Raw genomic sequence first — 25,953 nt, 5'->3', positions numbered from 1 at the left:
TGGCATGAGATTATTAACACAAACAATAGATGCATGAGAAAAATAGCTTTTCTTCATGAGTTTTATGAAAAGATACTACTGTTTGAAATCAGTAGATCATATAAAATAGGTACAATTAATAAAGATACTGGGTGATTATTTTAAATTGTGGTTATTAGAAAACACTTTGGGTAGAAATATTTTCAATACAATCCTCTGTGTGCACGTGTGCGCATGCGCGTGTATCTTAATAAATCACATACACTAAACCTAATTATATTATTCTCTCATTACTAGAGATTCTATAATTCCTTAAAACCAGCATTCCTGGACATCAGTTCTTATTAAGGTTAACAGAAGCTATTAGTGTTTTGCTTCAATATAAATTGACCTTAGGCTATAACAAGGTGTGTTTTTCTTACACTTAATCTCTGGTAAATTCATATTTTATTTTTCCTAATGATCAAATGCAGATAAAATTCTTATTGACTGTGTGTTTTGGACAGTTGAGTTCCACTTAATTTTTCACTGAATTTGAGAATGTATTAGCAACCTCATTAATAGGAAAAATATGATCCTACAATGTGAATTCAAAATTAATTATATCTTATAATGGTAGCTAAAATCAAGAAAACCTGCCTCTTACAATTGCAAAGGTTTATAAGATAACCTTTGGTGAGACTCTCAATTAATAATGGTGAGACTCAATTCTCACATCTAGTGGGAAATAGAATTAAAACTTAAAACCTGAGAAAAATAATAATTCCGTATCTCATTTCTTTATTGGGTTATTCATGTCAATAGAAAAATCAGTAAAACCATTAGTGATAAGTGGAGTGATACTGTATCAGCTAAAGATGAAATCACCAAAAGAAAATGTCCTATTATAATTGCTATCCGAATACATTAGTTATTCTAACCAGAGGTTAAAGGAGCATACTTCAAAAACCATCTGATGCAACACAAATGCTGCTTTCTAAAAGCAGATGGAAGCTGAAATGATAAAACATGATTTAAAAAAGGGAAGGGAGTAATCCATTAAAAAGGAACTAAAATAGACTTTTTAACGCTGAACACATAGTAGGTTTTCAAAAATATATGTCAGCATAAATATCATGTGCTAATATGGAGTCTATCAAAAAGCCTCCCTCCAGTAAATTTCTTTGAATATATATACATTTGTACATACAAAACTCTATTTAGGGCACATCTTGTAAGCTACTATGTTATTTATTTAGTTATCAAAGAGGTACCTCTTTTAAATCAATTAGAATATTTGTTGCACATGACACCGTGAATACTACAAAACTGAACTTAATTTTTAAAGCTGTGCTCTGAAGAAAATGTCATGGGTTTCACTAAGCACACACAAGCAGCATTTCCATTTGTATAGTCTCTCTTCAGGAGAATACTACCTCTAATGCAGGGTAGTGTGAGCATTCACATCCACACAGCACTTGAAAATCCTCACATGATAAGCAAAGTATTATTGTTATTTGAAAGAATTTCTACTGGCAAAGTGAACCTCAAAAAACATTTTAAGGTGTTCTTTATCTCTATTATTTAGTCCACATTTCTATTTCTAAATAATGCACAAATATTTTGGAGCATGTATGATATTAATGAGGGAAAATAATTTTCCCTCCAGATACAATGCATACTTATGGGAGGAAAAGGTGCACATGCAGAAATTCAATGATGAAAACAGTTCATTTTATACTATTCTTTGCTAGGCTCCCTTATACTATTATTAGTGAGAAAATAATTCTTCAATTATTTTTTATCAAAAACAGAACACAGAAGATTAGCATTCTATATTTTTTCCTCCATAAACAAACTCCATAAGCTCAGAAGTGCTTTCATTTTTTAATGCTGGTTCTGGTCCCAAAATAATTTTCTCAACACGATAATTTCTATGAGGAATAATTTTTATTAATATTACCGGCCCATCAGATACTACAAAAGTCCACAAGTTTGCATTAAGGTCTTTTTATAATAACACCTTATTCATTGGAACACAGGCCAGGAGGGATCAATAAAAGTGAAACTTCCAAAAACAAAACTCTTAAACATTAATATTTGTCTCTTTATCAATCTAGATAGAAATCTTTCTAAAATTTTTTTCAAACTTTTTTGTCCTCTTAGATATAGGATAGTAAAAAAAAGTTATCCTTTTTAAAATAATTTTTGGTCATCTTAACAAAGAAACATTAGTCATGCCTTGGAGGATATGTTGGTCACTGTTAAATGGCCCCAGATGCCTGTGTTTGGAGTCCTCATGTCTACTTTTATAGTTTGTGTGTCTTCTGCCTCACTGGCAGCTATTGATTGGCTATGACATCAGAGTGTACCTCCCTCTATTACTTCCCCCACAAGCACACCAATTAAATTTTTCTGTGGTTTACAAAGCCAGATTCAATCAAATAAAATGCAGCAAACAATTTCTGTGTAAGGCGTTGAATCAAGTATGCTAGATATACATTTTAAAATACAAATGACATGGGCTATGGAGTGCTATAATGCAAGGCCCTGGAGGCTTACCTATTAATACAGTTTGAAGGCTTTAGGACCTGTTTTTCATGAGGTCTGAAGTTTCTGTTAAAAAGTGAGGTCTAAATGTGTAGATGTAGTGCCCCATCTCTTTATGGGATATGACTCTTCTCTCAGAATGCTAGCTAACATTTAGGATACAAAAAGAGGAAAATAGCCCATGAAAAGTCTGTGAAGGTTACAGACCTCCATTGGCATGTGTGATGTAGGCAGAGGTAGAACTCATGATTGGCTATGAGCCAGGGGGGATATTCAAAACAGCAAACAAGTCTAACAACATGGGCACATGACAATCAAGACTGATGCTATTCTGCCAGGCATTGCCATTTTTGTTGCTGAATCATGTGGTGTTTGGGAAGTGAGAGCGTTGGAAAAGGTGCTCTGATCAGTGTCTATTGACCAATCAAAAAGGAAGTATTCCAAAAAGTATTTCAATAATATATGACCATACTGAGGTATGCTAATGAAGTATCACACTGTTAGTCTGTGCTTAGGTGCTTGCTGACACATAACACATGTTCGTTCAGATCTGTCGACAATACAAGCACACTATGAAAGGATGTACAAGAGCTTGATTGGACTTTAGTCCTTGAGTAACAGGGAGGCTTAGATTTTCCAGGGAGCCAACTAGGAGATAGCATAGTTTGGATTCCTAGGGAAAGACAGAGCCCTCCTTAAATCTAAACTCCAACTAAAAGGCATGCCAATGATTGGGAAATACAAGGGAACTGGTTATTGCTGCCTCTGTTTATCTTAGTAAAAGCTCTAGAGAGTTAGTCACTGAACACGTGATGATTTTTAGAGATAATTACAGTGTGTAAAGACTATTTGTTGGTAAATTTCTAAAGGCAACTTAACTGCTTATGTATTTTATTTAAGGGAACTTCTGAATAAAAATCAATAATGATCATACATGTGAAATCTATAATTAACCCATTACTTACTGCTACTAAGGAAACTTTTTTGGTGGGGACATTAATATGCATCCATTTAATGACAAAGATAAAATTATAATTTAAGCATAATGATGAGGACACTGTAACAACTTAGTCCATAAAAGTTGAAAGAACAATGTGGATCTCCACTGGATCCCAGACCTAGCTGAACTTAGTATAGCATCTAGTCCCATCAGGCTTCTGTTTTCTGTGCCAAACTGGCTACCTCGCTCCTTCGTGTCATTTTTAGCATTTTTTACTGTGCTTGATCCTGAAAATGATATCACTACTAAAAATAATAAATGTGGAACAATATAGAAAGATGAAAGGTTAACAATAACCTGCACTAAGGCAAAAACACTTCTATTAATTCACTATTATTCTAAATGAATTATTTGTCAACTTTGTGGCCAAGTAGAATTCCTAAACACTGAAAAAAACACATTTATCATTGTAGAAGAATAAAGCCATCACTAAATTTTGGCCCCTAGACAGCATACTGGCGAATGATGTTACTGGTTGACTAAAGCTATGCCCATCTAAATCACAAGGCTGGCAAACAATATGGTATCAATGAGGCCAAGAAGCGTAAATCCAACTCTGTTGTATGTTTTATTTCTTGTAGATTTTAAACTATGTACCAGATATTCTAAAATCACTGATCTCTTGGCATGGGATAATGTTCAAGCTATGGAGATTTTATCAAGCTGATAGGAGATAGTCACATAATTTATTGTAAAGCTCTGAGGCCATGTAAAAGGAGCAGAAAGGAATGTCAAAATTGGCTTCTCATTTCTAAGTAGAGATAAGAGAGAACTTACTTGGTTTTTGATGGAAAAAGAACAAAAGGTCAAAAGAGCACAAAGTCAAAGGATTATATTCTCCGTGTAAAAGAAACCTCCGCATTAGGGATTTTCAACCTTTTTTCATTTTATGGCACACATAAACTAATTACCAAAATTCTGTGGCACACCAAAACATTTTTGTTTTTTCCAATCTGAGAACAAAAATAGGTATAATTTTGATTCATTCACACTAGATGGTTACTGTTGTGTTGACTGTTGTCATTTTTTATTTGACAATCTAAGGGAAAAGAGGTCAGAGCCCCTGACTAGTCAGGTTTTGCATGTTTTAAAAATTCCTGTGGCACCCAAATGTGTCTCTTGCAGCACACCGGTTGAAAATTGCTGATTCACATTAATCTCTAATGGTTCAAATGTCATTTAAACGTGAGTGTGTATGATCATGAAAAACAGAATAGTAAAACAGGAAATTTCAGTTGGACAAAAAATATAATAATAGCTAATATAAACAGTGTTCCCTATGTACCTGGTGTTAATCTTAGCATTTTCACATACATTAATTCATTTACTGCTCATAACAATCCTTTGAGGTAGAAAGCATTATTGTCCTTGTTTTACAGATGAGGAAATTAAGACATGGAAAAATTAAGCAAATTGTCTGTCACACAGTGGATGAGTGGAAAAGCCAGAATCAAATTCAGACATGCTCCAGAATGCTTGATGTCAAGAACTACTCTCTACTGCCTCCCATGGGCACAGCAGTGCACAAACATAGCCTAAAATTCATAAGCTTATTACTAGCAATTTCAACACATAATGAATCCAAGGTGTGTTTTTTTAATTGTAAAGATTATTCAAACTTCTATTAATATATAGTATGATTTCTGGATGTGCCACATAATACTAACACAGCTCTCCTTCAGTTTTATTTTCAAATGAAATATGTAATTGCATTATATTCATAGATTTGATGTCAAAATACATAGGCATTTGTTGAATTAGAAAAATGAAGTTTAACTTCACTGTCTTGGGAAACCGTGAGTGCCTTCTTAATGGATGTGTTTAAATGTAGGGAATAATAACTCAGATGGGATATGCATATCATATGTGTGGTTGAATTACATCCAGACACAGAACTATACTCAGGGTTTCAGCACCCCCATCAAACATGTTGGCCCCTCTCCATCTCAACATTTGTCATATTATAGTGGAACTCTTGCTTATCTTTCTGCTTGACTCTGAGGTTCTCAAAGGCACATCTTATTCGTCTTCAGTGTCTGGCTCAATACCTCATACATGGTAAGTTCTCAACAAATACTTGCTAAACCAATGGAAGTAGTGAGCACCTGCTCTATAGGCGACATTGTGCTAGCTGGTGGGAAAATAAAGATTTGGTCTACATTCAGGGTATCATGACAAAATACCCAGTACACAGTGGGACAAATAAGAGAGGCACTCCAAAGAACAAAGATCCTCAGTGTGAGTTTTTATATAAGAAATCAACTTTCCCCATAAAGGTTACAGAATAAGTGGGAATCCAAAGCTGTCCCAATCCATTACCTCTCTTTAAAAATAGATCAACAACCTTCTCAATTTAGCTGTTAATTTACTTTTGTAATTCCTCAAATAGGAATAATATAACATTCATTATAGATAAGTCAGTACAACTTTTAATAACAGTTTTATTGAGATATAATTCACATACCATAATACTCAGTTTTTAAAATGTACAATTCAGTGGTTTTAGTATATTCACAGATATGAGCAATCATCATCACAATCAATTCTGGAACATTTGAATACCCCTTCCTATCAAAGAAGTCCTATACCCTTTAGCTATATTCCCACTCCTTCATCCTTCAGCAACCAAAAATCTATATTCGCCTCTATGGATTTGCCTACTGCACATCTCATATACATGGAATGAATCATGCAGTGTGTAGCCTTTTGTGTCTGGCTTTTCTCACTAATAAAAAGTTTTCAAAGTTCATGCATGTTGTAGAATGTATGTGTACTCCATTCCTTTTTATTCCCGAATAATACTCCATTGCATAGATATGCCACATTAAGTTTACCTGTTCATGAGCTGATGTACCTTTGGGCTGTTTCTTCTTCTTGGTTATTATAAATAAGTCAGTAAAATTTTAAGACAAAATGATTAGACTACAGAAAGACACCCAAGGCAACTTATTATCAACTTATTATTTCTCTTTAGACAGTGATAATTTGTGATGCTCAAGCTATAGAAAAAAGGTTAGGCACCTTATGTTAATACTAAAACTTATTTGAATACTTGCTCAGGGGTGTATTTTCAACACCTAGAAACATGACTGACTTATTGAATGTGTTTATTAAAGGTATATTGAATGAACCACCAATGCAAAAAAAAGCAGAAAGTGGGATGGAAAGGAGAGTAGAACAGAAAATTCCTGGGAGGTCAAATATTAGGGGAAAAACAACCCAGGATTTAAAATGTGCTGTGATAGCTCATGCACTGAACATAGTTTACATTAAAACCTCCTAAACAAAATATTCCTATAAAATACCAGGAATTGTCACTATTAAATAATAGTATATCCTACCTTAATACAACTTTTAAAAGTCTGGTTGCTGTTACTGACAATATTATGCAGAAGAGACTTATCCAGCACAAGTGTACTGTTAATTTCATAATGCTTTCTCTCCTCCACTCCTAACAGTTTATAGCTCTATAACTCAGAAGTCATTATAAGTCTGTAGCATCTGGTCATTCCAGATGTTTACTTCATTCAAGCAGCACTGTGTTTCAGGAGTGCTCAGTGCTATGTTGCTAAGACATAGTGAAAGAGACAGGCAGCAAACTCAAGATCCCAATAAAACCTTTTTTATACTTCCATAATATAACCATGGGGGTTACAATATAGACTATTGAGTTAGAGAGGTAAGTTCAAGTTTTGATGATGCTGTTTACTAGCAGAATGTCTTTGGGTGTGCTTCTTAATCTCTCTGAGCCTCACATGCCCTGTCTGTAAAAAGGAGGTAACACCAACTTTACAGGGTTGCGGTGAGGATTACATGAGACAATATATGTAAAAAGCTTACCACAGTGCCTGGCACAGAGTAAGTAGCTGCTTCTATTAGAAAATACTACAAAGTTACTTCACCTCTCCCTATCACCTCTCCCTATTAATATGATCTTAATATTCCTTTTACTTCCCTTTTTCCCTCCATATTCTAGAGTTAGTCCTGCTCTGACACTAAAAACTAGTTATTGATAAATAAAAAGGTATGATTGATTTTTAGGTCAGATATTACATGGGAATACACAATTTAAAAAGATCCATAGCCACTACATAAATACAACTGCAATCTAGTGCAAAACTCAGGTTTGCACATAAGTTAAAACTGTTCTTGTGTGTGTTTGTGTGCATGTGTTGTGATGGTGCATTTAATACTTTGGATGGCCTATTACAAACTTCTGATAAATATGTAGTCTGTAAATGTGCTTTTCAGACAAAAAGAAGACACAATGTATAATAAATTTTATTGCTACACCAATTTTCCAAGGCTATAGGTATAACGATTTCCTAGTCAAACACTGCTTTGGAAGGATGTCAGGGTTGGTACGCTGTAAAAGTCAATTGCAAAAGAAATGCCCAACCGGTATACATGACTTTTCTCCATGTATTTTTGTAGATTTTAATTTTTTCATATGCATTTGCATAGCTTGTTTTCTGGAGTCAGATCAATTTGTCCCCTTCCCCAATTTTTCCAACTGCTCTGCACATATGAGGCTACAACTTTCAATTAGAATAGTGGAAAAATCAAATTCCTGCCATGAAAAGAGGCTACAGACCTTTGGATGTCAACATGGGCATTTAGCAACATTAACATTGTACCAGGTACTGAGGCTAAAAATCCAAATGTAAGCTCACCTTCTGAAACAAGAGGGGGCTACAATGATAAATATACAGAAGAGAAATCAAATAGAATTTGAATCTGAAGAAAGTGAATGACTACCTCTCAAAGGCGGCAAGTCCCACAAACCCAGACTTTCCTAGCTTTGAAAAAGACAAGGTACTTGGCATCCTAAAGTAAATGTTCCTCTCAACTTAATGCAGCTGGGCAGAAGTGGAGGCAAAGGCTTTTACTGCAAAGCCATTTTAAGAGGGGTTTGTTTGGAAATACTCTCTCATCACTCACTTTTGTCTTCTTTGCTGGAATTTTTCCATTTGAAGCTCAACAAACAAGTCGTCATTTCATTGGTATTTATGACAATATTAATCATGCACACATAAACAAAGATAACACAGTAAAGACTTTTGGAAAAATACATTTTCTATATGTATTTTAATTTTAAATATTAATAATTTTAATTATGATCTTTATTTCGATGTGTAAACCTCGTTGTAAAAAATATAATTGCACTAAGCAAAAGGACTCTGTGAATGTGTTATTAGTGATACTAATCAACCCCCAAAATGATCCATTTGCAAATTCAACTTCTTTACTGAATACAATAAGAAATTGTAATAATAATATACCAGAGAGCAGATCCTGAAAGAGGAGGTGAGATGCCTATGAGGTGTAGTTAATTAGTAACATGGAACATGGCTTTTGAAGAGATATCAGACTAAGTTATTTAGTTAAGAGATGCATAGAATCCATAACTTGATTATCAAGCTGTTTAATTCCTTCAAAACAATAGCCTTAATTGAAACCAACCATATGAACTTGCTTTCTTTTCCAATTACAAGGCAAAGAGTTGAAAATTGTTGATCATGTATTTAATAAGCACATTTATGCTATTATTGTAAGTTTAGTTCAGCTGAATAATTTTTTCCTTAAACAAACTAAAAAGATAGCCTCAATAACTTAAATGTGAAACCACTTGGTTTCCTTCTCTATTTCTGATACTATAGAAATCCATTTTCTTCAGCATAAAATGGAAAGGAAGAAATTTAAACTAGAAATCATAAATAATAAATTAATACCAAAATTTTCACAGTCATTTTAGAAATACATTTAACACACATTTTCTCTGAAGTGGGGGGAATCGTTTAGTCTAAGTTACTTCTGATTTTGTGCACTGTGTTTTCTTGGCAGGAAGATGTTATTAAACTATTTTGATTCCTGTTAATGGAGTATTCTTAAATTCTTATCAACCAGTAATATTTGCACAGTAACTTGAAATGCAGCATAAAAATACAAAAATTGAAATAAAAAATACATATTTTGGGGGGATGTAATTCTAATGAAATTTAATTCTCAGAACGGAATATTCCTTTTAACCATAAATTCACAAGCATTCCACCCATGAAAACTTTTTTTTTCCTGGACTATGTGGCAAAATAAACACAGTTTGGGAAATGCTGGTTTACATGATTAATACCTTTACACCATTATTCACAATGGCCAAGATATGGAAACAACCTAACAGTCTATCACTGGATGAATGTGGTATATACACCATGAAATATTATTCAGCCTTAAACAAGAAGGAAATCATGCCATTTGTGATAACATGAATGGCTCTTGATCACATTATGCTAAGTGAAATAAGTCAGATATAGAAAGATGTAAACTGCACGATCTCTTATATGTGGAATCTAAAATAGTGAATAGGGGAGAACAGAATGGGGCTGTTAGGATCAGGGGGAGATGTTGGCCAATGGATATAAAGTTTTAGTTATGCAAGCTGAATAAGTTCTGGAGATTTAATGTACAACATGTTTTTACTATAGTTTGTACACTTGAAATTTGCTAAGAGGGTAGATCTTAAGTATTGTACAGCAAGAGAGAGAATGGTTAACTATGTAAAGTGATGAATATGTTAATTAGCTTGATTGTGGAGTTTATTTCACAATGTATGCATACATCAAAACATCAAATTGTACACCTTAAATACATACATTTACTCTTTGTTAATTATACCTCAATGAAGCTGGGGTGAGGCAAAAAATAACTTCAAAATTTTAAGTTTTTCAACATTTTACAAAATTTGCATCATTTTTCTTTTTTAATTTAATTTATTGACTTTTAGAGAGAGGAAGAGAGAAAGAGAAGGAGGGAGGGAGAGAGAGAGAGAGAGAGAAAGAGAGATTTGTTGTTCCAGTTATTCATACATTCATTGGTTGCTTCTTGTATGTGCTCTGACCAGAGATTGAACCCGCAGCCTTGGCATATCGGGATGACGCTCTAACCAACTAAGCTACATGGCTTTTTCTTTTTAGAGTAAAAAGGATTCTAAGAACCTCAGAACAGCAAATCTTTCTCTTTGAGTAGAGTCCATACCAACCTAAACACTAAATACAAGGCTTACATTAGAGATATTTTGTACCAATAATCATCAGCTTCTAAGAAAAGAACAACATGTGTTCAAAAGCGAGAATTGGGAGGGTGATTAAAATGAGGGGAAGTGAATCTGGACCTGAGGTTTATTTTTTAAATTATATGTAAAAATATAAAACCCCTGAAAACCTGAAGTTGCCAGATGCAACACAGGGACGGTGTTTCCCATGTTAAAATTTCTAATTTTATGAAGGACTGACACTGAAATTTAGTCTAAAAGGAAATCAAAGAATAAAAGTACATCCTTGGTGGTCATATCTGAATCCTCATTATTTTTAATAGCTTTCCTCATTTTGTCTTTATTTTTGTTGAGCCTGACCTATAGAAAGATGTCAGTCACATTTTCACTAATTCAGTAGCATTGTCTCATCTCTAAAGCCATTTATAAACAATCTTATATATAATTTTGGTTGAATTCTACTATCTTTTTTGTGTGTGTGCAAACCTCATGTTTCTTTTTATTACAACCTTAATCCTGTACCTTAAGGGCAAAAAGAATAAATACTAGAGTTCTTCATGGATTACTTAATCACACTGCACAATAACACTGCGCATATTAACAAGATACTGGGCAAGTAGGTAGGCTCCCAATACATATCTGATGATTTAGAGACACTTCTTACATTCTACATTTGATGAGTAAAAATAGGGTCAGAGATCAAATTCTGCTTCACTTCTGCCTCCTTGTCAGCCAGTAAGCATATCTGAGTCATTCCTACCCTGCGAACAATAAAACTCTTCCTTCCCTTGATCTTATTTCCTTGTGAAGTTCCAACATTTCTCATTACTAATCATCAAGTATCTCAAAAAAGTAATCATTATCACTTTCATTTCCCAACTTTTCATTTACTCCTCAACCTTTTAAACTGGCTTCTGGTCTCTAAAAATGTCACAAAAGACCTCTTAACTACCAATACCAGTGGCCTCGATTTATATAATTCCTGTGGTATTTGTTGATTGCTCCCCTCTTCTAGAAATGTACTTTCTCCTTCGTTTCTGTGACACAAAGAGATTCCTCTTCTGGTGCTCTCCTTGGGATGCCTTGGTCATTCTTAAGGGTAAAAGACTGACTCCCAAGGTCTTGCTCAATTATTTTCTCTGCATTCTGGACAAGTTTAATCCAACTTTGCTGTAGATTTTTCTACATGGCTGTCTCAGCAACACTTTCTCTTAACATCATTTCACACATTCTCTGGTATTTCCTATTCTACTGCAGCACCATCCACCAGATAGCTAAACCAGTCTTTCTTCTATTCAGATGAGTAAGAGATTAATGTTGGCTTGACCTACTAGGAAATAAATGTCTTCACTGATGGAAGAAGCAGGCCATGGGTCATGAGGTCATGGTATGGTCCCCAAATGATGAAAACAATGTGACTACACAATGATGAAATTATCGTGTGTGAGAAGTGAGCTTGCATTAAAATGAAAGCAAAGAATTAAAGGTGTAATCTTAACCTGATACCTATTAGATGCCCAAGAGAGTACTTGCCTGGCTAGAACCAATTATATTTCACAGTTAAAGGAAATCTTGTTATAACAAAATGAAAGCACCTAGTCGAGCATATAGTACACAGCAATTGTTCAATAAATGCTATTGACTCTAAACAAATACTATTGTTGACTCTAAATAAATACTATTGTTGCACGTTTTTATTGGGTGTAAAAATTGGGGTTCAATTTTATTCCAATATACGGATATAGGAAATATACAGATTATTCCTGCCTATGGATATTAGGATTGATTTGAAAGTAGACTATGTTCCTGGAGGTACATATTAAAGGTAGTATTAAAAGCTGTCACCCAAGAAATCCAGGGGCCAATGTCACCCTGTCTGGGCCTGCTAGGGTGAGTGTCAAGGGAAGTCACAGACCTCTGACATCTCATGTGGTTAAATTCTATATCGCTATTTACACTGAGCAAATCAAAAAGGTAACCTTAATGACAGAAAAGCAATGGCCGTTTATTTTACTTTCTAACTTCCTATTTCCTAAGTATGTCCTGCTCCAGGATGCTAAAAGTATAAAGTCTCAGAAGTCTGGATGTGTGCTTCCTGAAAGTGCTAATAGTTGCAATTCTTGAGACCAAGGGATTTTCCTCAGTTATCAGTTAGAAAAAATTTGCCAACAGAAATACCAACATATTAATTTCTTGGCCAAAATTCTATGAAAAGAAGAAATATGGTGTAAAAGATTATACCATAATTAAGCAAAAGACTAGCAAATCTAGCATCTGTTCCTTTCCATCTTCCTTCTTCGTTCTAGAAGAAAGTTTGTTTTCACAGTCTCATTGCCTTCTGAGGGGAATTTTTATTCACAATATACAAAATAAACTCACCTGTCGAAGGTATTGAATTCTATGTATACCTTAAAGTTTTAAATGGCAGATGTTACATGAAGGATTATAATATTTTACAAACAGACTGAGGAAAGCCGGAATGCTGTGTGAAATGAATGATAGTTTGGGGTTGGGTTGGCTTTAGCATACCTTCTTACATATGTTTTCTTATCACCATTAATTTGCCAAGTATTCCATAACAAGAAACCTAGAAGGCTAAAGTGAAAAAAGTAGCTGACACCCCAAACCAATGACTAATTTTGTTTGCCTAAAACACACACCCAGCCACATGCTTGCTTGCTGCAGCTGAAAATCCTGAATAGCTCACATAATATCTTCCTACACCTTGTTCCACCTACTCTATGCTACCCTGTAAATGTTTACAGTGAAATAGATGCTACAGGCAAAGTTATCCTCTGGCCTAAAGCCATCCATATTAGTACTTTCTAAAGAGCTTTAACAAACTGAATAAAGAGTTAAAACCTGTGACTCCCAGGATTTGTAAATATATGCAGGTTCACCTATCAACATTTTTTTAGTTTTTATCATCATAAATATAGTAAAGTATGTAACTTTTTTTGGTGATGCTGCCACATGTTATTATGGTGCTTAATTGTTTTACATCTCATTTCATAAATTGATTGCTAATTATACAACCAGATGTGTAAATCTTTTCCTATTCGTAAAAAGTTTAAATACAGTATATCTGAAGAGGGAAATAACTCATTTACAATGACAGAGCTCAGTTACCCTCATTAGAGCTGAGATTATATTTTATTTTCAGAACAGTAACTTGAGTTTAACATTTAAATATAATGAAAAGCCTAATTGCATTTCAAATTCTCAGAGTTGAGAAAGCAGCAGTGCTGTAAGGCTCTGGAGCATGTCCACAGGAAGAGAACTTTGGAAATGAAGTCATGTCCAGCGATAAAAGAGATTTAATGGAATGGGGAGGAAACTGGGGGTGGGGAGGTGAGGAAGAGATCCTAATGATCCTCCTGTAGATACAACTTTACCCAGAAGGCAATATTTTCCTCCCATCTAACAATTATTTAACTCAAATGAATATGCACAAATGATCCAGACTTCTAAGAACATTTCTAATCTCCTAATGGATTATACTCAGTACTTCATCTGAGTTAATGTTTTTTTCCTAACACTGAGCTTAATTCTCATCAGTACAAAAAAGTAATTAGAAAAACCATATGGTTATTGTTTTCTTTATTTGTATAATCATTCCCATCAATAGCTCAGGTATATTTAACAGGCTCTCGGCTTATGCCTCCCACCTACAATTTTTAAATTCATTTTAATGTGTGCCTTTGTTCAATGCAGAAAAAAAGCCATTCACAGGTTTTTTCCCAATGTATTGTAAATATGTACATTTATATTTATTTAAAAACCAACTTACTTCTTGCAAAAAATTTCTCATGTGACTTACCATTTTCGATTTGTAAAAAGCAAAACTAATTTTTGAACTCTTTTAACTTAAATTTAACTGATTCTAAAATAAGATGGGGTTATTGCTATTAGAAGCACCTCATACACAGCCACCTCAAGATTTTTGGTGGTTATTTTTTTCTAAGACATCTTCTTTTGGCTTCTGTTCCTAGCTAGCATCATTTTCTGTCTCATGATCTAGTAATATCACTTGATAAATACATAATACTTACATAATGTGCATCCCCTCAGGACTACAAAATACAGTAGATATTAAATCTTATAGTATACTTAGCACAGAAATATGTCTCACTTCTCAGTTTCAGAAACACACACATAACTCTCAAGGTACTTAACCAACAAAACTCAATGTGTAAGGCTCCAAGCCCCCAGCATACCTTGGCCACCTTCCTTTCAAAAAAAGGGGAAGGAGAAACATTTCTGACTTCTTTTGAAGTAACATCCACTAAAACATTGACCTTTAAATCTTTGACAGCAACAGAAAGTAAGAAATACATTTTACATCCTAATACATATGTACATATGTACATGGATCTGAAATAAGCGTTACCAAAAATACTTAACCTTACTACATGATACATACATTCTGATATTCTTACTGTTTATTTTACTCCAGTTTGTTTAAAAGGAATGCCAGGCACAACCTACTAAATGGAATGCATTATGCATTAATGAGTTATTGCTCACCACTTGAAAACTACAATGATAGAACAAATAGGCATTTCTAATATCACAAAGTAATGTTGTTGGCTCCACATATAGTTGGGTATATTCTAATTAAATTTTATGCCATTAACACAGACTGGTAAATGAACCTAAACCAGCTTGAAATATATTTTTGGATAATCTATAAATAAATGGCTTGCTTAACAAAATAATAATGTTAGGAAGATGGAAACGGTATGTAATCTCTTAAAACAAGAACTTTTAAGGTTTGGGGATCATTATTTAAATGCAACTGTGTTGCTACTTATCAATGAGTGTTATTATTCAGGCCAATAGAACATTGACTTAGAAAAACCTTCTTTGTTCTTACTCTAAAACATTTTTTATTCAAGATATTGTCTTTAATTTGAGCTAATAAAATTTTAATGTATATCAACATTCAAATTCAAGAATATTCAAAAATAAAATCATGTTTTAAAATATTTGTTTAGTTCATCTAGTCACTGTATGGTTTTTAAATCTGCTCAAGGCATCATCTAATAATAACAACAATAATGCATATACAGTTCATTTATAGAGTATTTTAAACTTTAGAAAGTGCTTTTATTTTGTGAACTCGTAATGAATGATCAGCAATCCTTGGATTACTGAATATTTAAAGCATATGACATTTTCCAGATCCAAAAATGAAACTTAATATTTGGTTTGTTCTGAATGTGACAGATTACTCAATCCCATGAAGAAATCCAGGTGCTGGACTCTAATGATTGCCTGTATTTTAGAGGTCCAGGCCACTCCTGCCATCTTTCACCAAATTTGGGAGATATGAAAGAAATTAAAATTTCAAGGTAAGGGACCAAGCCAAGTTCCGGAGTGGGGGTGTCACACAACCTCCTTTTGTGGAAGTATTTACTAAAGATCTTACAACAGATGTTTATCTTTTATAAACATTTAACATGGCAAATTGAAAGCTTAGGAAGGTAAGGGAGTGAAGGACAAGTCAGGAAGTCAGGAATTCCTGGATATGAACCTAATCTTGATCTTGTTCTGTTTTTGCTCTAAATCAATGCCAAACTCTTCACACCTCAGCTGCTTTATAGCAGGCAAGAATTATACAGGGGCTAGAGCTATTTCCTGGGAATGCCTCAGGTTAAATGGTTAATATTACAGCCCTCAAATGTACTTCCACAAAAAGCAAGACATCCTCCATATATATTAGTTACATTCATTATATTGGGAATTGAAATGGAGTATCTGTGTCCTGCTAAACTGAACTTGAAAAGAGATCATTCTTTCCATTCCTCAATTCTTGTCCATGTTAGCAACAATCAGTTATACAACTAATTAGGACACTTATTCATGTGAATTTTAAGGTCTTTAAGGTAGCCGTAACACCTGTGAGTTGAATATTTTCAGGCAGTTAATACTTAATACTTGGCAAGTTCAAGGTCCTCATCTTTATTTGTCCCCTCTCCACTGTGTCATCAACTGAAAAGGAAATGACCTGCTCACCCAAGTCCTAATTTGACAACTTGTGGAAATGTTAGTTGGTCCCTGTCATGAAAAGAAGCTCAGTTTTCCGTGTCAGGAAGCATCACATCCATGTCTAGCTCTGCTCATGCTGGACTCTTCAAAAGGCAGAATGTGGTTTCACTTTCTCCTCACCACTTAATGATAAAAGTGCCCTGGTCCCGTTTTGTGGCACTTAATGAATGGACCTCCCTCCCTGGATTTGGACTGTTGGCCTTTCCAACCACTCATTAACTGGCAGGAAATGCCCTCCTCAGCAATCACTATTGTGTAAATAGAGCTATAAACTTTGGAAGGCTGGTACAATCCCAGATCCTAAAACTGCACGTGGGGGGGGGGGGGTGGAGTAGAATCTTGATTGTAAAAGCATTGCCTTCCAAATTAAACTCAAACCACATGATACAGTCCATAAAATATACAAAACACGCAGTCCAGTGACAGATTTATTGTAGCCATACAGAATAAAGCCAAAAAAAAATCTCTATATGGAAAACACTGCTACTTTTGACCCATACAGCCCCCAAACAGGAAGTTAAAAGCAAATCAGCCAGCTGTGGCCTCCTTAAGTTATGAAGGAGGCCAATGCAACCAGCATTTCCTGTCATTGCTTGCCACCATTTCTGAGTACCTCTGTCTGAATTGTTTTCTTAGCTAAAAATATTATGGAAATTTATTTGGGGATAGATGGAAGGCAATAAGGAGGGCTATTATATCATCTAGGCTTGAAATGTAACTTTTACCAAAAAATTTTACTTTGTACAGGTCACACAACCAGTCAATTCAACTTCTTCATTTTAATGAATACAGGAAAAATAGATTACATTAATAAATGCAAAAGTGTTTAGAATCAGACATTAGGTAGACTAGCTGTATCCTGTTAATTCAGAATCAATATTCAAAACCACAATTTTCATGCATCTAATTAGTAGGACACAACTGCAGACTACAATGTCCCTGAGAAGAGGAACTAACTTGTTAGAGTTTCTCCCTCTCTCCCTCTCTCTCAGCATTCTCACAACACAACTTATGAAACTTCAAAGTGTATGCATGTATGACAGCTTTCTAAGGGAATCACATTTCAGATCCTTTTTATTATCATCATCAACATCATAATCATCACAGTCTCCACAACTCATGGAGGTGTTCTCATTTTTTCCCAGCACTATAAAATGTCAAGCCATATGCCACATTTTTCCAGCCTGTCATTTTTTCAATCACAAAAGAGCTTTGGAAGGGGAGTTTTAGTCAGAAAGTACACTGAATCTCTAAGTATGTCTAATGAGTCCCCCAACAAAACCAAGTTTATCTTTCTAAGAAAGAGGATTAATAAATGGTAGAAGGGCAGCTTGTTGGCCAGTCAAAAGTTCCACCAAAACCCAAGGCCTTTCTCAAAAAAAAAAAAAAAAAAGGCCCTCCTTTGGGAAGCCTGTCAATCTGAGTCCAGCCCAGACCCTGGCTTCAGAAAGCCAGCAGAACGTTTATTGACACAGCCTCTGTGGGTAGCTGAGGGCACTGCCTCAGGCGCTCATGAAACAGATCAGATTACGCAACACCCCCTGCTAACCACCCCCCGACACACACACAGGTTTTTCTGTATTTTGAAGTCCTTAGACATAAAATGTGGACCTTATAATGTGTGCTAGTTTTCACTTCATACTTCTGGGTGAGCTAATAAGGTTTTTCTTCAAGCTATCCAATTACTTAGGGAAAATGCTGACATAAATGAGTTGGGAGTTCAAATTTTTCCCAAAATCACATCTGAAAAGAAATTCAGTTCACTTTTTTGGGATCCTCATCGATCACAGACACCAAGAATTTTGAGAAACATCAATGCACCCTTTAACAAAACAGCACCCACAATTGGACCATTTATTGAATGCCTACTTTTCAGAAGACAAATGTAAACTCCACTTGGACACTGAGGTGAAATGTGATCTCCATCACTGTGCTGTGGGTCTTGTTGAATATGTCTCTATAATATTTTTAATAGAACTCAAAAAAACCACTATATAGTTCATGAGTCCAATCATAATAAAGCAGCTACCTTAATATTATGTGACAATCTCATTTACTCAATTTGTAAAGTATTAAATAACTGAGGAATTATACTATGAGATACATGCCCAAGCTAATATTATACATGATGTTTTTGTTTTGCTTTGTTTTGTTTTCTTGGGTAAATGTTGAAGACTACAAAACAAAAGATGAAATGCAAGCGCTCTGGTTCTTTCACTCTCTCGTTTTTCTAACAGGCCACCCCCTCCAAAAAGCCACCTTGTTTTCTTCATACTGCCACATAAGGGGAGACTGCAAAAGCTGTACCTAAGGCCTGATGGTCCTCTGGGCACAAAAGATAATTGTGATGGATCTGCAATAGCAGCTCTTGTCTATTCTACTGTGTTGACTTTGCTTTCTGGATACAGTAAAAAAATAAAAAATATATAAAAAGAGGCACTATTCATACCTGTATCTCGGTAAATAAAAACTATGCAAATACAACCTCTAAATGGGCAATCACTGTTTGACTGAAAATGAGACAGCTCCCAGTGTCATTTTGGGGTTTTGTCTGTGACTTCATCACTTTCTAAACTATACATGACACGTGACATCTGAGTCACGGTACTTCTTATTTTTGTTCCTTTTTAATCTGGTGAAACGGTTTAAAGAAAGGTTTCTACATGACTTCCTGTTGAAGACTAATTTCCCTTGGATGTAGAGAAGATATACTAAATGCAACTATAGGTGACAGAAAAATAACTGCTGGCTTTCAGGCCAATCCTTGAGATCTCAGCCCAAAGTGTGACAATGCTTGCTTTTCCCTGAACTTGTTAGAGAGTTAGTTGCTACTGTGGCCTCCAGCAGGACATTCAACCTAGTGTTCAGTCTCTTTTTCATTGTTGTTGTTGATTTTTTTCAAAAAAAGAACAGAGATGCTGCTACCTGAAGTCACGGGAAGGGTGTTCATAAAATACAGAACCAAGTTAGAAAGACAAAACTTTTCTTCCATTTATTTAACAAACTTTTACTGAGAGTCTATGTGCCAGGAACTGGGACTATGAGCTAAGAAGACCCAGTAATATGCATAATTAGGATTTACTCATACATTCAGGGAAACTTGAATAAGCCTAAAGAAACCATTCTCAAATTTTCACACCAGTTCTGGGTAATGCCAAGGAGCTCAGGATTCAAAGAATCTGATGGGGACAATTTTAAGCCAATTTAAGTGATCCAAAATGGAAAACAAGATCCAGCAAACTATCTGTCTCTAGGATGCTCCCATGTTCTAAAGAGATCAATTAGCCTGCTGGAAGTCTCTAGTACTAACCCCTTGAATTTCTGTTCAGACTGCTTTTCTCAATTGGAAGCCCTTTCTTACTGGGCTGTTGTAGTTCACCCGCTGTGAGCATAAAATTTAATAAAAGCCCACAAAACTCCTGACTAAAACTGGGAACAAATCACTTCTACTCATGAGCCAACTTAATGCTGATGGAAGTAGGACTTGAGAGTGGACATAATATTTTAACAAGCATGCCTAAGTGATTCTGAACACTCTAATCAGGCTCCTTTTATTTCCTTAACACTTTGTTCTTATGGCTGTTATAAAGAGTAGAAAGTTCTGGGATTACATGCTTGAGTTTCTTAAAAAGTATCATATACATAGAGAGGGAAAATATATGTCACATGTGTATGTATGCAAATTTACATAACATACATGTTCACATATACACATAACATATATGCATGCATGTGAATATAAATAATATAAATACATACACAGGTACATTTTGTATATTCACACACATACGTACACCACAAACACACACATTTAAATCAAGCTTCCTTTTACTCCTGCTGCTTCTTGAGTTCTGAGCAATGTAATTTTTTCTGAAAGTTAACTGCCTGGAGTTGAACATTCAGAGCCACGGCTCTTTTACTGAGCTTGGGAGACACTGCTTAATACAAACATTTATTATAGTTTATTATGAACCTTTTTTCTTTCATTCTTAAAATGAGAGGAATGCTATAAAAATAGGTATTTTCCTATAAACCTCCAGGGAGAAATAAATGCATAACTGTATAAATTGTTCTAAAATGAATACTAATTTGCACAGGCATGCACATGAGTGTACTTATATATATGTGGCCAGAAAAATTAGGAGTACCTTTATTTCTCAAATAAAAATATTTCTCAGTTTATATTATTTTCCCCATCAATTATTTAAAAAGAGTTGCTCAATATAGTACATAGTACGAAGTAGAACTAAATGATGGATTTATACAGGGTGTCCCCAAAAAATGTATACACACTTTAACAGCTGATGGCTCAATTTTGAAAATGAAATGTATATTAATAAACACTGCCTTTATAATTATTCAAAATGTGTGTATACATTTTTTGGGACACCCTATATTGTGTCTGTACTAGAATGATCTGGAAAAATATCTTCTCTAATCTATTTAGGTCACATGGATATTATTAACAGCTGATAACATAATTGACACCTTTTTTATCCTAATTCTCAAAGTTGCCTTTCCAACATTGCCATTGGCTATCTTGAGGCAATATATAACCATTCAGGAAGAATAGGATGCCATGGAGCCCCTGGTTCCCTTAAAATCTAAAATGCCCCCATTAATATAGATCTAATTGCTTCTCTTTTGGTCATAATTTGTGTTTGTTTGTTGTTTTGTTGGTTGGCGATTAAACCACTTGCTCCCAAACACAGTTTCTTTTCACAGAGGAAAAATTTCCACCTCATTTTACCTGAGATACAGGCTTATTTCTAATTTTGAAGTGAGAACAACATTACACCTGGGGAAAGGAACAAAAATCCCACAAAGAAACAAAACTTCTGATTTTTATTTTCTTGACATCACACACATTAATAATGAGAGGGAATCCATCTGTTCACCCTACTAGACTTTGTTATACGAAAACTCAACAGCATGGAAGCACCTTGATGAAGTAAAAGTGATCGTAGCTTGCATGCTCTTTCAGACACTTGATAGTTTTAACATGGCAGGGACCATTATCTCAATTTAATTACAGGATCAAATTACTTGTCAAACATGTACTGTAACTTATTCGTGTCTGCTCTGCCCCATCCCTGTTTGTAATCCTATCAGACAACATTATTTATTTCAAAACAGAAAAATTCAGCCACTTTCCTGAATTTATTGTCCTATAAGCAGGAAAAGAATAAAATTTTAGGAATGAAAATCTTCTCACCTCTTTCTTCCTTCCACTCCAACTCACATATGAAAACAACTGAGTGAAGAACAAAATTGTACTTCAAACTATAGTCAGCATCTGCACAGCAGCCAAGAGATTGTCACTGTCCCAGCATGTGTAGTACTTACTGTACAGCCTCAACAGACAAAACCTTTTTCACCCCAAGTTGCTGTGATTACTTTTTCATATTGTAGAGCGGGGTCAATCATAATACACCTACTGGTCAAAGGGATAAATTACACAAGTGCCTAGAAGTACAATGAGAAGCGAGAGAACCTATTTGAGGGAAACAGAATTCAGGCAATTAGGGGACTGTACATTCTAATCTACTTAAAATGTTTAGGTTCTTACAAGTACACAAAAATGTCTTCTGTTTAAATTAAAAGTTGTGCACAAAATCTGCTCCTCTGTGAGTTTACAAGCTATTCATTTTTTTTTCTTTTTAATTGAACATTTATTAAGCACCTACTTTGTGCAAAGTATTGCTTAGGTAAAGGGTGGGTGCAAGGGAATACCAAGTATACTTTGGATACCAGCTCATAATCAGAGGTTTTATCCCCCCTTAAAAAACAGCTGTTGTCAAATGCCTGGTGTGGGCAGTCGAGGATAAAAAGGTACTTTACAATAGTCCTGGGAATCATTATGAGTGCTAAAAGCAGCAAAGGGAATTAGAGAAATGAAGTAACTCTTAGAAGTACAGCAAAACATGCAATCACCACCTGTAGCCCAGTAATACACGGTGTCCCAAAAAGTGTATTGACACTTTGAATAATTATTAATGGGTTAATAATTCCAATGGGTTAAGTCTGAAAAGGAAGAAATATAAATTGAGCTATCAGCTGTAAAGGGTGTATACATTTTGGGTGGGACACCTCATATATCAAAATATTATTTTGCAAACTCCTTCACTTATGTTTTCATACAAGGTCTCCAATCTCATTATTATATGAAGCTGCAGAATGTTAACTGGCACAATTTCCTTCTAAGGTCTCTGACAGTAGATGAACTCGTCTACTCTGGCCTCAAGGTTTAGTAGTTTCACTTTTTTTTCAAAGGATGCATTTAGTCTGAAGTATTTCAGCAAACAAGGCAGCAAGCACACCAGGAAGCAAAGCTTGCTGAACTGGGATCTAAATATGTAATCACTAAAAATGGGAGAAGTTGCTTTTGGTCACCTCTCTCTCCACCCCTTGCAAAATTGGGAGTACCTATTGCTCTACCTGCAGGAACTCTTCTTTCAGATGTGAAGCAATGAATTGCCCCATACACTTCTCTCAACAATCATCTGAAAAACGGATGCAAAGTTTATTATCGAGTAAATGCCATTGTAAACAGTCCACTTCTTTCTTTCTAGGTACACTTTAGCACCCAGGCAGGAAAACTGCACAGTTCTTTAATAGGTGGTGAACAATACCCCCTGCCCCCTTTCCCAGAAGCTTGCTAAATTTAATGGCAGGATAGTCTGCCAGCCAAGTAGCTTCTATTGTTTGGGGAGAAATAAAAAGTAGACAGGGGTATTATAATATTAGCTGGGCCATGGACAAAAGTCCTTTTAGGTTATGTTTAGGGAAGTTTCTATAAATATGAAGGCATCCCCCCAAAGTATTGCATATTGGAAAAAAAATTAAAACAACTTTAAAAAGTATTTAAACATTTGCATTGGCAAAAGAGGAAATGTGAATATAATCAGAAAAAGCTGAGGTCTCTGGTAAGCCTTACTGTTAGCATGTCTTTCATCAGAGGGGGAAAAACACACCTCATAGATGAATTGTATGAAGCATTGATGTCTAATCATTTCTACAAGTATTTAAACAGTCCACTTTCGTACCATTATATCAGTAATCAACCAAAGACATATTGATTAAACCAGGAAGTCAACATAGTGAAAAATCAAATATCATTTCAAAATTAAATCTGAGAATAGTTTTGTTTTAATTGATGCTTTCCCAAGAACACAGTACATGTGTTGAGATAGGCTGTGGGAATCAGTGCCCATTTACAAACACTAGCAATTTAGGAGCATCTAAGAAAAAAAGAACTGTTCTTAACCACATTCCCGTAATTAAACAGCAACACAATAGGTTCACCCTCACTGTTGTATCTTGCTATACCAGATCAATGGGCAGTAGTCAGAAAAACACATAGATCTACTCCAATAATGATAAAACGACACAAATGAATCACCTAAATGTTAACTTTCATTACTCTCCTTGATTTAATTTCATTTTCTTGCCATAAAAGCCTATTGTGTGGATGCTAAAAACTAAAGTTTTTAATAGTTTAATCGTTTGAATTTACCGTCATGCCCTTAAGATGCCTGCCGGTAGTACAAGCCAGCTGCCCAGATGTGCTGATCTAGAGGAGAGCGGGAAAGACCAGGGCTCCAAGGAAGCTGGGGCACTGCTCAGGGTACAGCAGGACCACGAGCAAAATTAGTTGTTAAACGCATTTGCTGACAATATGCCATGCAAGAAGTTTCTCTAATTACTATATAGAATAGATATTATGCATGCAGCAATGTAAGAAAATTGAAAATAGGAAAAAAGAGAGGAAGAACAAGACGAAGAAAGATCAAAGCCCTAACTTTGCAACAAAATTGCAGGGTCAATCTTCTCTTTGCCATTTTGAAAAATAAAGTTTAAAAGGCATTTTATTTCGTCCGCATCCTGGGAAGGCAGCCACTCTCACGAATCCCAGTTCCTCTCCAGCCTTACCTTGTGTTGCTAGAGCAAACCCAGGGGTTAAGAGGTCCCACTCTCAGCGACAGCGGCAGCGGCAGCGACAGCGGCAGCGGCAGCGGCAGCGACAGCGACAGCGACAGTGGCACATGCCATCTGTTAGCTACAGAAGCAAAAGCAACGCCGCGCGAGGTGGCTCAGGTGCCCGGAGAGCACTCAGCGGGGGTGTGTGCTCAATGCCGCCATTTTAAAGGAGTCTGTGAAATCATTAGATCCGAGCAAATTACTGCCCGCCCCACCCACGGAACTTCACGGCTGGGACGTGCAGCCCTCGTCCCAGTCGGCCGCTGCGAGATATAAATGTCACGCCAGGAGACGCGCAGCCGAGGACAGCCGGGTGGAGGTGACGATCCCTTCGCGCCCCTCTGCCCCCAGAACGCTGTGCTCTTACCCCCCGGCTTTTGGGCCCACGAGAAATGATATTTTATTTTCTAGCAAACTCGGCGCCCCTTTCGGGGACAGTCGGAGAGCTGGGGGCCCAGGGGCCGAGCGGCCTCCCCCCGCCCCGCGCGCTCTTGGTTCAGTCCGTCCGGAGATTCCCGTCCAGCTCCCCAGCGCCCTCCCGGCGGCGGCGGCGGACGGGCTCGGGGCTCCCGCCCGGCAAGCGGCTGCCATGGCAACCCGGGCCCAAACCCCGCCCGGCCCTGCCAGAGGCGTGCCCTCCACCAGCTGTCCCCCGTCAGGCCTCTGCGACACAAGCAGTTGGGGTCGTGGGGCTGCCCTCCCTATATTCGTGCCGCGCAGACGGGAAGCGCCGAGGGGAGGGCGCTAGCGAGGGGACATAGGGCGCCAAAGAGGTAACTCCTGCGAAACTGTCTGGTGGCACCAGCGCGGGGCCGCTCTCGGCGGCCAGCCCCGTCCCGCCCAGCCAGGTAGCGGGCGCGCCCCCGCCTCACCTGCCACCTCCTCACCTGGCTCCGCGCTGCGGGCCAGCGGGAGGTCGGCCGCCTGCCACCGGGCACCCGCGTCCACTCTGTCACTGTCTGTCCTCTGCCTCCTGCTCGCTGCTCCCAAAAAACCGCCAAAATATCTTGCTCCTGGTGCGGGCACTTTCTCACTGTAGGGCGCTGTTTCGTCGCCAAATATACTTCTTTGTGTGGTTCGTTCAGACGTGCACGGTTTCAGAGTGCAGCGCGGGCTTTATTACTAGGGGGTGTGGCGCCTCAGCCCCAAGCCCCGCGGCCCAGCCCCCGCTGCAAATGCTCTTAGTGATTTCATTATTAAAGGAAGGGGGGCGGCAAGTCATAAGCCCAGGTTTTACAAAAGTGAAAACAGGCGGATTGCACAAAACTGGGGGTGGAGGTGGGGGGCAGCAAAGTTTCTAGAGCTTCAGGAACTGAAATGCCAGTAAGAAATGCAGTGTGATGTAAAGCTGTAGCTTTAGAGGCAT

The 25,953-nt window shown here is 36.6% G+C and overlaps 1 protein-coding gene across 4 annotated transcripts in view; it reads right to left on the bottom strand.

The window, feature by feature from the left end:
- The window catches only part of MBNL3 (muscleblind like splicing regulator 3), a 94,009-nt gene extending 68,876 nt beyond the window's left edge, over nucleotides 1-25,133 (bottom strand). For 2 of the 4 annotated variants that reach the window (XM_081126756.1, XM_081126757.1), the window contains exon 1: nucleotides 24,540-24,756. The gene's annotated coding sequence lies outside the window, so the exon portion shown is untranslated. Of the gene's footprint in view, nucleotides 1-24,539 lie in introns of all 4 variants that reach the window. The other 2 variants (XM_081126755.1, XM_081126753.1) reach the window with 2 other exon arrangements.
- Between the last annotated feature and the right edge of the window lie 820 nt (nucleotides 25,134-25,953).

The sequence above is a fragment of the Miniopterus schreibersii genome, assembly GCF_964146895.1.
Source record: "Miniopterus schreibersii genome assembly, chromosome: X".
Classification (NCBI taxonomy): domain Eukaryota; kingdom Metazoa; phylum Chordata; class Mammalia; order Chiroptera; family Miniopteridae; genus Miniopterus; species Miniopterus schreibersii.
Note: the sequence above shows the minus strand (reverse complement) of the source record. Positions and strands in the feature narration are given on the sequence as shown.